Source organism: Ascaphus truei, chromosome 1 (assembly GCF_040206685.1).
Source record: "Ascaphus truei isolate aAscTru1 chromosome 1, aAscTru1.hap1, whole genome shotgun sequence".
Lineage (NCBI taxonomy): Eukaryota > Metazoa > Chordata > Amphibia > Anura > Ascaphidae > Ascaphus > Ascaphus truei.
In genome coordinates, this window is record NC_134483.1 from 85,593,960 (window position 1) to 85,609,523 (window position 15,564).

General features: G+C 43.8%; 1 protein-coding gene across 3 annotated transcripts in view; it reads left to right on the forward strand.

Moving 5' to 3' along the window:
- Positions 1 to 15,564, forward strand: part of LHFPL2 (LHFPL tetraspan subfamily member 2) — a 176,141-nt gene that overhangs the window by 75,547 nt on the left and 85,030 nt on the right. For 2 of the 3 annotated variants that reach the window (XM_075590912.1, XM_075590901.1), the window contains one exon: positions 3,382 to 3,451. The exons of the other annotated variant lie outside the window; for it this stretch is intronic. The gene's annotated coding sequence lies outside the window, so the exon portion shown is untranslated. The remainder of the gene's footprint in view (positions 1 to 3,381; positions 3,452 to 15,564) is intronic. 3 annotated transcript variants of the gene reach the window in all.

A 15,564-nucleotide genomic window follows, 5' to 3' on the forward strand; every position in this document is an offset into this window, starting at 1 on the left:
CCCACCCCCCTTTTTACCTTTGTGCCACATTGCCAAGGCAACGGGCGGCAAATGACGCCGCAAGGTCATGTCACATGACTCCGCAGTATCATTTGACGCTGTGTTGCCATGGCAATGCGTCGCCTAAAGCCGGTTGAATCAAGCTAAGTGAGTTACAGAGTCCTCGTGCGCCCCCTCCCCCTCCGGCATTTAATTTAAATGCTTTGGGGAAGAGCGTGGGACCTCTAACAGCCGCCCCCCCCCCCCCCCCCCCAAATTTATTTTTTGCGCTCCTAGTTTTCTCACCCCTGATCTAAACAGCGCCTGATACCTTCCCTCTGTGACTCATACATATATCTGTATATTTATTTTGATGTTAAGTTCAATATAGAAGAACCCCGCTTCAGCTAAGTACAAGTTATAATGTAGGGGTAGGGTACTAATGGGTGACGTATAAGGTAAGTAATAAAGAGGCAAGAACCCACTATAAGCACTCAATACCCCCTGATGTATAATGTGAATGTTAAAAATAATTTTTAATGCTATACTAATTAAAATAATGGGTGTTAAAATTCAACAAATGGCACACATATATGATACCCTATGATGAATATATATGATATTCCGGGTAACTAAGTAAGGCGACAATTTGAGGTTAATTGGATCAAACTGTCCCAGGGAGCCAGTATACAGTAATCCCTATTAGTGGTTAATTAAGTGTATGCTGGTATCAGTGAGGGGCTGTTCAATACCTGTCTCAGGTGTCAGACAGGTCCAGATGGTAAAGGTGAAATGTGAAATGGATCATAATATGCTAGGTACAGACAAAAAGATCAGTATTTCAAACCAGTGTGTGCTCACTTTGCAAATCATAAATCCATAAATGGAAAGTGTAGACTCCCTCTACAATCCAACATGTAGCCACCTAACAGCAACTGGTTGACTCCTGAATAGTAAAGGAGTGGGCTGTTAAACACAGAACACTATGTGCAGAGGCTCATAGAATCCTATAGGCAGTGTGGTTGTCAGTATACCTGTGCACATATTCATGAATGTGCTTCCACTGTCAGGAGTGCTAATGCCACTATAAAACTGTGTATGATCAAAAGAAACCTATCTAGTATGCAGAAAAAGGTTTCATGGTGGATACATATAGTCACGTAACAGCAGCTAATTAGCTCCAAAATAGTAAAGGAGTGGGCTGTTAAACACAGAACACAATGTGCAGAGGCTCAAAGACTCCTATAGGCAGTGTGGTTATTAGTATACCTGTGCACATATTAATGAATGTGCTTCCACTGTCAGGAGTGCTAATGCCACTATAAGGCTGTGTATGGTGGAAATTATCCTATCTAGTATGCAGAGAAAGGTTTCATGGTGGATACATGTAGTCACCTAACAGCAGCTAATTAGCTCCAAAATAGTAAAGGAGTAGGCTGTTAAACACAGAAAATTATTTTTAACATTCACATTATACATCAGAAGGTATTGAGTGCTTATAGTGGGTTCTTGCCTCTTTATTACTTATTTATTTTGATGATCTGATTTCTGGATACCCATTCTCTTCTTTTGTCTATTCTTTGTTATACATTTTCAGCAAAATAAAAAATAAGAGTTAAAAAATACATTGGAAGAAAGTGTGCCTGACAGCAAGGTGGTAGGTGAGGTGCTATTGCAGGAATGGGCAGCTACAGTCCTCAAGGCCACCAACAGGCCAGGTACTGGCTCTGACTGAGCCACCTGTGCTGAAGCAGGGATATCCTTAAAACCTGCCCTGTTGGTGGCCCTTGAGGACTGGAGTTGCCCACCCCTACACTCTAGTATCTCTTCCTCTGATCACAGTAACTAGCGTCAGCTGTGTTGCTGGTCCCTCAAGAACTGAAGGGGTTAAGCATGTGCATGGGAAAAAGAATTGTAGAATTTCGCAGGTAAGAAAGTGATCTACGGTTAAACGCATCCGTGAAATCTTTTAAAGTGGGTAATTTCCTGACACAATGTCAAAAAGGAAATCGCTCTCTCCATGCAAACTACACCCTTGTTGTAACTGTACCTCCTTAATGAGATGCTTGCAAATACCATGCTATTTTCCGTAATCCCCGGATAATCCAGCTACAGTTTCAATCGGACGCGTGGCAAATCTGTCATCTTGGAAGGGGAATGCCTTCCTACATAAATCACAGGAAGTGGTTTTCTGTCAAATCGGCAGGCTCCGCGGCACATTTTTCATTTTTTAGAATGCCCCCTTTTTCTGCAGCTTCTTTACCACCTTTTCATATGTTGCAAGCCGGAGAAACCAGGTACATGCAACCCCTTCCTCCGCCGACCTGAAGGCATCGGTTCCAAGCAGAGCATTTATACTGCAGCTAAGCCACATTAACAAAGACATATTTTCTCTGCAGTATCTTCATTATCAAAAGATGTTTTTTTACTGGCCTGCACTGGTTCACCACGGCGACTGGCTCGGGAAAGACCGTGCCCCACAATGCTTTGCATGGCACGATACACAGTGTTATTCTGTGCAGCTTCAGGAAGCAGTGGTGATTGAAAGCTCCGCTTCTGAAGAGGTTCTGCCGCCTTCCCCTCTTGCCCTCGTTTTACCACGCTCCGGCTCCCTACAGACCGCATATCGCGGTCAAGTGCCTCTCCACGCGCCGCCTGTCTGCAGAGGTAGCGGGACCTTAGCCTCACACACACACACACTCAAACTCACACTCTCGCTAAAGCAAATGGGGCAATACGGCCCTAGTCATAAAAGTAGAGGTAATTATAGTTAATTAACAAAATGAGCGAGAGAGATAGAGATCACCTGAAGTGGTTTCCCCGCACTTTGGGCTAGTACAGTGGTGTGACGCTAGTACAGTGGTGTGACGCTAGTACAGTGGCGTGACGCTAGTACAGTGGCGTGACGCTAGTACAGTGGCGTGACGCTAGTACAGTGGCGTGACGCTAGTACAGTGGCGTGACGCTAGTACAGTGGCGTGACGCTAGTACAGTGGCGTGACTCTAGTACAGCGGCGTGACTCTAGTACAGCGGCGTGACTAGTACAGCGGCGTGACTAGTACAGCGGCGTGACTAGTACAGCGGCGTGACTAGTACAGCGGCGTGACGCTAGTACAGCGGCGTGACTAGTACAGCGGCGTGACTAGTACAGCGGCGTGACTAGTACAGCGGCGTGACTAGTACAGCGGCGTGACTAGTACAGCGGCGTGACTAGTACAGCGGCGTGACTCGAGTACAGCGGCGTGACTAGTACAGCGGCGTGACTAGTACAGCGGCGTGACTAGTACAGCGGCGTGACTAGTACAGCGGCGTGACTAGTACAGCGGCGTGACTCTAGTACAGCGGCGTGACTCTAGTAGTACAGCGGTGTGACATTCCTTCTCTTTATGTTTATTTTTCAGCGATGGCTACCATTCCTGAAGCTGCTTTTCTAGAGGCTGCTGGAGAAGCTCTACATGAGGGATGTGACTAGTGAGTAATTCCATTTAATATACATCTGCATATACCACTCTACGTACATGCTACGTAATTACTACAATACTTTTTGAAAATAAATAGTAAAAGATTCAGAAATATTTACTAATTCCTCTAGATTTCAAATGTGCTCGTACAAAATGTTTATTTTGTTTTACAGAAATGACAAACGTTAGAAATGTAGGTAAGATAGATGCATAAAATAACAGAAAGCAACAGACGTTTAAATACGCTTCAATTACACAGCTTAGCTTTACTGTACTTGCTTTAGAGTTTGTCGCACACCTTTTAGAATATTTGTTTTTAAAAATAAATTCAGGGTACTATCCTCTATATATTAATAATTATTTAGACTTTACCTCAATAAAGGAATGTGTCTAAAATGGGCAGTTGATGGGTCCTTGGTATAAAACTCGAAGCTTTGAACACTGAGGAAAACAAACCACTTTACTATGATTACAGTTTTATATTGTGTCAAGCTCAATTTGTCTTGGCATAGCTACAGATCACTTACTAGTAAATCTAGGTTTTCCATCACAAAACCGTATACGTGGTCACAACATTGAAATAATTATTGTTATTTTAAAGCGGTTTGTAAAAAAAAAACAAAAAAACTAAATATATACATATGTTTTGGAAAATATACAACTGGTTAATTACATGTATAATACCAATGGATATACAGGCCAACTCCCTTACAGCGCGGTCCTCGGGGGCCACCCGATGCGACCGCGCTATTACAGGGATCGCGCTAATTTTTTTTTTTTTTAAATGGCCGCCGCGCGCCCGATCGGGAGGAGGGAGGGAAGAGGTGGCCGGCAGCCATACACGTCCCTCAGTAGCCACCGTAACTTCCCCAAGCAGCCTCACTTCCCCCAGTAGTTCACACCGATCCCACCCCCCCCAGCCAGCCCCGCTCCAAGCAACCCCCCCCAGCCAGCCCCGCTCCAAGCAACCCCCCCAGCCAGCTCCGCTCCGACACCCCCCCCTCACAATGCCAGCTCCGCTCCGACAGCCCCCCCCAATGCCAGCTCTGCTCCGACACCCCCCCCTCCCGATGTCAGTTCCGCTCCGACACCCCCCCTCCCCCAATGCCAGCTCTGCTGCGATCTCAGCAGCCGACACCAAAGGTAGGGAGGGGGAGCTGGAGGGGGGTGAGAGTGTGCAGTGAGAGTGTGCAGTGAGAGTGTGCAGTGAGAGTGTGCAGTGAGAGTGTGCAGTGTGCTGTGAGCAAAACAAAATTAAAAAAAAAATTTTTTAATTCGGGGTCCATGCTCAAACCGCGATATAGCGGATCGCACTATAACGGGGTTGAGCTGTACTATTATCGTTTATTTGTGAAGCACCAACATATGCCACAGCGTGGTACAATGGGATGTACTGATATTTCATTATTACATAAACAGTTACATACAAATAAGGGCAGACATGTACAAACCGATAGTGGTAGTGAGGGCCTGCTCAGGAGAGCTTACAATCTAGAGGGAGTGAGGGACAACGTTGAAACAAAAAATGGCTGCTCATTGTGGGATGGAGTATATACTGTACCTCAGGTTGGAGTATGGTCCAGCTGATCCCAGTAAAGTTTGAATGTGGGAGTGTTAGGGGAAGTCTGATGGTGCATGGTAGAGAATTCCAGAGAAGAGGGGGGGGGGGGGGATTCTTGCAGGCGGGAGTGCGAGGAGGCGATGAGGATGGAAAGAGACTGATGTCATGGGCAGAACGTAGGGGGCATTTAGGGATATATTTGAGGATTAGGGCTGAGATGTAATGGGGGCAACGTTGTTAAGGGCTTTTTATGTCAGAGCCGGGGTTTTAAATTTGATTCCAGAGGATATGGAAAGCCGGTGTAGGGATTCTCATAGTGGAGACGCAGAGGTGGAGCGGGTGAGTGGGGTAAATTAGTCTGGCAGCAGCGTTTTGGATGGATTGGAGTTGGGACAGGCGGACGAGGGGAATGTCAACTAGGGGACGGTTGTGATAGTCAAGGTGGGACAAGATGAGTGTGAATTAGGATTTTAGTTGCATCACTACTAACAGTTTTTTGTGATGTAGTGACAAAGCAGATGGCGGCTGAGTTTTGGGAGTCACCCTGCCCTGATGAGGTAACCTGTAACGGGTCATTTCAGCTGACTGTCATTTACTTAATTTTCCTTCTGTTCAAAATGGCTAGGCTCAATTTTATATAGAGGTGTGACAAACTCATATGATGGTCATATAAACGCAATATTTCATTTGTTAATATAAAAGCACAGAGTATTGTCTTTGTTCAATCCTCGAATACCCTCCCAGCACTATAACTACTCAGCCAAAAAGGCTAATATCAGCTAACACAAATATTAAAAATAGAGCGCATAAGGAAACATATCATTTATATTATAGTTTCCCAATAATAATGGGATCAGCGTTCCGACGTCCATATGTGGTGTACACACAACCTGTATGAGTGGTATTGCTATAACCTGTATTAGTCAGTTAATACTTCAGGTGTGCGTTGCAAGTGGGGAACCAAGTGAGTCTGAGTTTCCTATATATGAAGCCACTGTGTGTGTGTGTGTGTGTGTGTGTGTGTGTGTGTGTGTGTGTGTGTGTGTGTGTAGTTATGGTGCTGTGAGGGTATTCGACGATCGAACAAAGACAATACTCGGTGCTTATATATTAACAAATGAAATATTGCGTTTATATGACTATCGTTTGAGTTTTTACTCCTCTATATAAAATAGAAATATATGTATTATTACCTGTATGAGGGCATGCTCCTACGAGTTTGGCTCTACTATGCACATATCAGCTACCTACATATGTAATTTTTCTATGTTGTGTTTTGTGTCCATTATTTTATTTTAATACCTAATAAAGGTAAACATTTTAATTAATCATATACATCGATATTGAGTGCTGTTCATAGGGGCTCTTCCTTTCTTGTTCTATCAAGTTATTGTTCTCTATGCTATTTGCTCATGGCACCTTATCACCCACTATTAGACTGTAAGAGTGTTTGTCCCCTTCCCCTACCCCCCACTATTAACACTATTTTCCCGCCAAGTGCTTCAGTCTTTAAAATAGAGATTTCCCTTACCCAAAATTGATTTTTCTTTTCGTTTTGCATTTTTGATCATCTGAACTAGGAAAATGCCCTATTTCCCAAGATATTTAAAAAAAAAATTGTGGCTCTTTTGACAGAAAAACTACCAATACTGAGTCACAAATAGAAAGTTGCATTTTCCATTCTCTGTTGGTTGCCGGAGCAAAATTTGACTCGGCGACCATTTTATGTCCACCGGGCAAGCATTCTTTCCTGGTGGACAAACCTGCTAGTTGATTGAGATCCAGGGGGTGCCAGAGGTCGGAGGACCACCGCTCAGCTCCAGGGGACCCTCTGGTTCTTACTTTTGGTCATAGTCTTCAGCTGTCAATCTCTTGAAATCCAGTCGAGTATCATCTTTGTCAGTGATGGTAATTTCTTCTTGCGAGATGTCTGGCCCTCTGCCATTTTAATTTCTTCATCCATGTGATAATGTCCCAGACTTTTGTTTGGTTTCGAACCCATTCATTATTTTTCCTGTCTATTTGGGTAATACCCATCATACATCTCTCCATACTTCTTTGCATGAGCTGAAGCTTCTGAATTATCTTCGCATATAGGGTCTAAGTTTCACATCCATACATGAGCAGGGACAGAATACACTGGCCGGAAACTTTCTTCTTGAGGCACAGTGGAAGTTGCCCTTGAAATATTGTCTTCTTTTCTTCCAAATGTGCTCCATCCCATCTTCATTGTCCTATTTATCTAATTTCAAAAGATTTCCATCCATTGTTATTTGCCGGCCAGGGCAGACATGGTCTTTGACTTCTAGCACCATTACATTTATTTGAACATTTGTAAACCTGACACATTTCTTGAACGTCTCTTTGGTCTTGCTGAGATTCATACTGAAAAAAGGCAATGTTATCTGCAAATCGTAGGTGACACAAATATTCACCATTGATTTTTATTCCATTTTCTTCCCAATCTAATGTGTTCAACAATTTTTCAAGTGCTGCAGTGAAAACCTTTTGTAACATGGTGTCTCCCTGCTTCACTCCCTTGCTGATCCTGATCTTGCTTGTATCTAATGTCACCTAATGTTTGATGTGGCATTCTCATACATTTTCTTTATAATCTGCTTTTTCAACATTTCTTCTTAATGCATCTGTGACCGCTGAGGTGTAGACAGCATCAAATGCTTTTTCAAATCCTAAAATGAGTGGTTGATCATATTTATTACTTCGGAAAATCACTTCTCGTATGACTTGAACGTGTGTTATATCTATGCGAGGATTCGCCATTCTGGCGGTTCTGTCCCCTTAACCCTCACCTGTCCGTCAGGACCCAGTGGCACTCAAGGAGGGCATCTCAGCAGTGGTACTCATGCGCGGCGTGCGGGCTCAGTCGGTCTCCGCGGTTCCCGTGTCCAGGGTGCACTCTCCTACCTGCAGCATTGACGCACGACGCATGCGCAGTGCACGCTCTCCCCGGCGGTCTGCGGCTCCCATCTCTCAGTCCCGCCCCCGCTCTGACGTCAGAGCTACGCGGCTCAGCAGTTCCACGTGCTCCTCCCCTGTCTCCGCGGGTCCCGTCTCCGGTCTCCACCCCCGTACTGACGCGGGTGCCGTGGCACGCGCGACCGGGTCACCAACGTGATGCGCGGCGCGCTCGCTCTCTCTCTCGAGAATCCACCTGTACCCCAATTGGCTGTGTAATAGGATGCACATGCACGATCCAGTAGCCTATCAGAGAGGGTACTTCTGCTTCCTGGACGTCTCCCATTGGAGGGAGGTCCTTTAAATACCTTGTCTGAACTCTCCTTCATTGACGAGCATAACTTCTGTTTGTGACGCTGAACCTCACTGCATCCTACCTGTCTGCTTCCACCTTGCTGCCTGACCCTGCTTGTACTTCGGACTTTGCGATACTCTCCTGCACTGACCCTGGCTTTGGATTTCGACGACTCTGCTCTCTCCTGCACCGACTTTGGATTACAATGACTCTGCTCTCCCCTACACTGAACCTGGCTTTGGCTTTACGACGACTCTTAGCAAAAAAGACGGTGTGAAACAGCGCTACAGACAATATAAAAAGTGTACTAAATATAAAGTGAAAAAACACTGGCAGCCAGATAAATACTGACAGTACAGTCAGTCAGGGAGCATGGAAAAAAAGAGGATACCGGCGCCACAATAAATATAAAGTGAAAAGTCCAAACCAATAAAGTGTAAAGTCCAAATGGAGTCCTTAAATAAACTGGTGATGAAGGAATCTCACATCAGAGGGCAGTGCAATATGTGGAAAGAAGAAAAAAACAAATTATCAAAGATGGCGACCGGAGCACTCTCACAGGCGTCCCCACGTGACAGGGGTGGAAGGGGAGTCACACGAACTGCGGGATTTCCGGGCGGAAGAAACGCATGCGCACGAAACGCGTCGGGAGGTTTTTGTGTGTTTTAGAGCTGCATCTGGCCCGTGGAGGACATTGTAATACAGCTGGTGAAGCCGTGGTGAAGCCGTGGGAGAAGAGGAGTGATGGAGGAACGTCATCTCTGGGAGTATCGTGAGGCGCGACGTCATATCCGCCCGGAAATCCCGCAGTTCGTGTGACTCCCCTTCCACCCCTGTCACGTGGGGACGCCTGTGAGAGTGCTCACTTTTACCCCTCCGGATGCTTGTGATTTCAGTGACCCTCCAGGAATCCAGTATTAGTCTTAATAAATTAGCTTTGTTTTAATATTTCAGCCTTGCTAGTGTGTTCACGTTTGTCTGTCATGTTTGTGTTGTGTTGTTAGTCTGATACGATTTTAGTCAACAGTGATTAGCATACTGCACCATAATTTGTTTTTTTCTTCTTTCCACATATTGCACTGCCCTCTGATGTGAGAATCCTTCATCACCAGTTTATTTAAGGACTCCATTTGGACTTTACACTTTATTGGTTTGGACTTTTCACTTTATATTTATTGTGGCGCCGGTATCCTCTTTTTTTCTTTACGACGACTCTGCTCTCTCAGATCCTGACTCCGGCTACGTACCCCAGCGATCCGCTACTCTCCAATGGGCACCAATCTTTGCATTGAAATCTACCAGAACGATCTTGAGGTGACAATCTCCTTGGTTGTTATGTTGGTTGATTTCATGGTAGAAGTCTTCTACTTCATTGTCTGCATGACGTGATGTTGGAGCATACACTTGGATTATTTGAAACCTGTATCTTTGTCAACTGAATGACAATTCTGACTGCTCTTTCCGATGAGCTTTCTTACTCCATTATGCCATTTCTCCATCTCCATTGAATCTTCCATTATCCGTACCTCTGCAATAGAATAGGTATCCACTTTTGAGTTCAATACAATATCCCATTCAATCTTTTCAATTTAGTTTTCCATTTCTTGCAGTGCTGCTTCACTAGAGAGAGTCTGTGCAGTTATTGGTAGCCATGGTTAGGTTTGTTTAACCTGCAGGGATTTTTAGCACCATCTGCCTTCATGCCATCTTCCTGAACGCTGTTAAGCCCGGGGACATGGCCTATGGAGAATGAGGTAAAGTGAACACAGGCGCAAACAAATAAAAAGTGGACACTAATAATAAGTGACTAATCAAAAACTTAAATAAGTGAAAAATGTGATAAAAATTTAAGTAAATACAGTTTCACCCCCTGCTCTGGGGCACTCCTGAGGAAGAAAGCAGTCGCTTTCGAAACGCGTAGAGTGGGAGTCTTATTCAGAGAGGAGCATACAGCAGAGGAGTTGCAGGAGGATCCAGCCCTCACCGAGCGGCGAAACCGGAAGTGACGTCACACGCCAGTCGGAGCAGTCTAAACAGCTGACCGGAGGCTGAGGCGGAGGAGTGGGGGAACGTTGTGGGACGGTGAGCCAGCTGGCTAAAATCTTCCTACACTAATGCAGTGTGATATGCCCGTTTTTTATTGTTAGAATGTGAGTATAATATTTTATTGTTATAAAGCTATTTTTATCTTGAGTGATCTGCGCTATGCCAGTTTTTCTCTCTACATTGGGGTACGTGATCCTGGGGACCTGATCCACTTTGATGACAACTGCATCATCCACTTACCTCTGACCGTTTGAGTCAACCCTGCCTTTTTGACTCTTACATCTTGTAAGTAGTCAATTCATTAGAGCCAAGTCAATTGAAGGCTTTTTTCACATTGTCATTTTTACTGCACTTAAATTTATTTTTGTTTCCTCCCCATGCTCCCCGTGGATTTTGTGTGTTTTGCTATGGAGAATGAGGGTCATTGCTTTTTGGTGTGTTCCATATTTGGATGTTGGTGCCTCACTTGCTATGATGGCCTCATTTGCATGTTGGCAAGTATCTTTCCTACTTTAGCCTGTTATATTGTTCACCCGTTGCCACCTTCCCGACAATTTATATATATATATATAGACATCTATATATCACATCATGAAAAAAATGCATTCATTTGTCGTCATCTTGCACTTATGCCATTACAGATCAACCAAATGGAGAGGATCTTAAGCAACATACATTCCAATAAAACAGGAGCTCATATTAACATGGTCATGGGGTAAACCGAATGATAATCACTGTTCAGGATTATCTTCTACTTGTCTTTTAAAGGTCCTGTCCCATTTAGCAAGGTCCAAAACGTTATGTATACCGTATTTCCTCGATTCTAAGACGCCATCGACTGTAAGACGCACCATCGATTTGGCCCTTACAATCGAGGAAAATTACCTTTTCACTTACCATGTTCCAGGAAAGGTCCCATGTCAGCGGAGGATGAAGCGGCAGTGGTGGCGGCAGGAGAGGTCCCACGTCTGCAGATTGTTGAAGATGGACAGTGGGTGGGTGTGCGGCGGCGGGACAGGGCCCAAGTCTGCAGGTGAATGAAGATAAGAAGACAGCGGGCATGCAGGGGCAGTGGTTGTGGCAGCAGGAGTTCTTAACAGCAGGAGAGCTGAGCAGGAGCAGAACGGCATAGGGGAGCAGCTGGGAAGGAGCACACTGTAACCCCGGAAGTTGACCGGTGTCTGACTTCTGCTTACAGTGTGCACCTCCCAAGCCATTCCCCCTATGAGCTCCTGCTCAGCTCTTCTGCTATTATGATCTCCTGCCGCCACCTCCACCGCAAGCCCGCCCACTGTCTTCTTATCTTCATTCACCTGCATACGTGGGACCTCTCCTGCCGCCGCACGCTTCGTCCTCCGCTGACATGGGACCTTTCCTGAAACATGGTAAGTGAAAAGAGGGGGTTAGTACTGTGGACACTTTTTATTTTGTATTTTTTTAATACATCGATTCTAAGACGCACCCCGATTTCAGACATGTGAAAATCGGAAAAAAGGTGAGTCTTAGAATCGAGGAAATAGGGTATTCAAAACGATAAAGAGCATTTTATAAAGAGCCTTCTACAGTAAGTGGTACATACATTTTTAAATTAATGTGTGCACATAACATTAACCAACATATTGAACTTGGTGTTTGGTCTGGAACGGGATACATGCAAGAATATGCTTTTAGGCCAGATTTAATTAAAGGTGTTAAATTGTAGGGCACTTGATCTTCTACCCATCTTCTGTAGTAGCACCAGAACTCGTTGCCTTTGTACTCACATAGAATCTCTCAGGAACACAAAGTTTATCATGTTCTGTTTTCATTCATTGCAGTGTTAAAATACGTTGATCATGTTAAGCACTGGCTTAATCTTTTATTATGTTCCTAACGTACACATTCAAAATGTTATGGATACTTCAATCCCTATTTTATTTGTTCAGTGCCTCTTGTTACTGTGGCTAATGTTTCACAGCTGTGCATACACCAGAATATCAGATGGAAAATGGTTTATTTGCTATTGAATTCTTATCATGATGTTCCTTATTTCATATGATAATATCTCAATGTTTCTCTACTTGTATATTAACTATGAGTGCACCAGGCAATCTGTCCGCAATGTAGGCAGGTGGGCAGGTAAATGGCAGATGAGGTTTAATATAGATAAATGTAAGGTTATGCATTTGGGAAGCAAGAATAAACAGGCGACTTACAAATTAAATGGGGATAAATTGGAGGAAGGTTTGATGGAGAAGGATTTAAGAGTGCTGGTAGACAGCAGGCTTAGCAATGGTGCCTAAATGCAGTAGCTGCAAAGACAAACAAGATCTTATCTTGCATTAAACAGGCAATGGATGGAAGGGAAGTAAACATAATTATGCCCCTTTACAAAGCATTAGTAAGACCATAACTTGAATATGGAGTACAATTTTGGGCGCCACTTAAAAGACATCATGGAGAGAGAGTGCAGAGAAGAGCCACCAAATGAATAAAGGGGGTGGACAATCTAACTTATGAGGAGAGGCCAGCTAAATTAGATTTATTTACATTAGAAAGGAGGCGTCTAAGAGGGGATATGATAACTATATACAAATATATTCGGGTACAGTACAAGGAGCTTTCAAAAGAACTATTCATCCCAAGGACAGTAGAAAGGACTCTGAAACTCTGACTCAGGTCCTCATTCTCTCCCATCTCAATTACTGCCTCACCTGTCTCCCCTACAATCTATCCTAAACACTGCTGCCAGAATCACTCAACTTTTTCCTAAATCTTTCTCAGCATCTCCCCTGCTGAAATCACTCTCCTGGCTTCCTATCAAATCCCGCTTCTCACACTCAATTCTCCTCCTCACTTTTAAAGCTTTACACTCTTCTGCTCCTCCTTACATCTCAGCCCTAATTTCTCGCTATGCACCATCCCGACTCTTGCGTTCTGCTCAAGGATGTCTTCTCTCTACCCCCTTTGTATCTAAAGCCCTCTCCCGCCTTAAACCTTTCTCACAGACTGCCCCACACCTCTGGAATGCCCTTCCCCTCAATACCCGACTAGCACCCTCTCTATCCACCTTTAAGACACACCTTAAGACACACTTGCTTAAAGAAGCATATGAGTAGCACCGTAGATACTACTAGACATGATACATAAAGCTTAGCCCCCTGCAGAAGCACTTACCAATATGCCCTCCTACTGTCTCTGTACATTCCTCCTACATACCAATTAGATTGTAAGCTCCTCGGAGCAGGGATTCCTCTTCTTAAATGTTGCGTGTATGTCCGAAGCACTTATTCCCATTACCCATTATTTATATTATTTGTTATTTATATGATTGTCACATGTATTACTACTGTGAAGCGCTATATAAATAAAGACATACAATACAAAGGACTCGGGCCATCCCTTAAGGTTGGTGGAAAGGAGATTTCACCATCAACAAAGGAAAGGGTTCTTTACAGTAGGGGTAATTAAAATGTGGAATTCATTACCCATGGAGACTGTGATGGCAGATACAATAGATTTGTTCAAAATAAGGTTGGACATCATTTTAGATAGGAAAGGTAATATACCAAATAAGTACCAAATAAGTAAAAACGAGAAGGATGTTGATCTAGGGAGTAATCTGATTCTTGGAGTCAGGAAATAATTTATTTTTCCCTTTATGAGATATCATTGGATGATATGACAATGGGGTTTTTTGTTTGCCTTCCTCTGGATCAATAAGTATAGATGTCGTATAAAGTATCTGTCGTCTAAATTTAGCATAGGTTGAACTTGATGGACGTATGTCTTTTTTTTTCAACCTCATCTACTACTGTATGTAACTATGTAATGTGATACTTTCTGAGGGTATCGTGCAAGCTATCCATTCACAGATATTTGCAGCACGTTTCCCTGATTTGGAGTTGGTCTCACTGTCCTACCGCTCCAAATTTCAGTAGGATCTCACCAATAAAAATGTCAACATTTCTATTACTGTGACATATTTTTTTTTGGAACCCCACAGATCTCTTTTTTTTTTTTTTTTTTTGGAACCCCCCACAAGACTTACAAAGTAACTAATGAGATTTGTGGGGTTCTGAAAAAACAATTGATTTTGGACTATGGATGTTGACACTACTACAGTAAGTGCTTTCACATTTTTACAATTCTACAGTAGTTCATCTTTCTAAATAGCTGTTGGGTGAGTGTCATATATGGGTCTTACATTTTCTATACACTTGGATTGTTGCTAGCGGAGGTTTCATTTGTTCAATGGCAAAGTCTGGTATGGATACAGGGCCTCATGCAGAGAGCATAGAATTTTAAAAATGGCGAATTTCATAAAAAGTAGCTTTTTTGGAGAGTTTTATTCTCCATATGCAGAAAAGTGCGAATTCTGCTATGTTTAACATGGATGCGTGTGGCGAGTTTAAATTGGCGAGATGCGCGCTTCAGAAACGTGTAAAAACAAATTCGCGCCTTTTTTTTCCCCTTTACTATAGGCGGCGAGCGCCATCTTGCCATATTTTCGTGGCGCTGCAAAAATGCGAGAATCGCGCCTTTTTTTGGCGCGAACAGCCGCTACTTGCCGTTCGCACCTCTCTGCATTCGGAGAGTTTTAAAAATGGCGCGATTGAGGTTCTCGCCAGCCGCGAGGCGAGTTTTAAACATAGAAATAAAAAAATGGCGCGTTTTTCGCAACTCGCCGTTTTCTGAGGGAAATTGAACAAAAAATGGCGAGTTTTGAAATAACGATGCTCTCTGCATGAGGCCCACAGTCTGAACCTTGCGCTGTCGGTGAAGAGGATACACTAGTGGTCTTGTGCAGAAAACGCAATCCTATGGAAAGTATCACTTTGCATACAGAAGGGCCCCGCTTTACAGCGTTTCGCTCATTCGGCGTTTCCCAAAGTATACCCATATTCATTGGGTTCGACGACTGTTCCGTGTTTCCGGCGATTTTCAGCATGACGTGCACAGCAGCTGAGTATCCGGCTGTCACTAAGCAACCGTTTTAGTGCGTGCGCAACTCCTTGTCAGATGCTATTTGTCAGCGAAAGAGTCAGTTTGCAGCTCTGCATCTCTGTTTTCAAAGGTACAATACAGTACAGTAGGGCCCCACTTTACGGCGATTTCGGTTTTACGTTAGCGGCCTGGAATGCTAGTCGCCATATGAGCGGGGCCCTACTGTACCGTTTTTTAAAGCAGCAAAACGGGAAATCATATATATTTTTTTAATAAATCAGTTCTGTAGTATTAGATAACGTTTTTTTTTTTTTATATA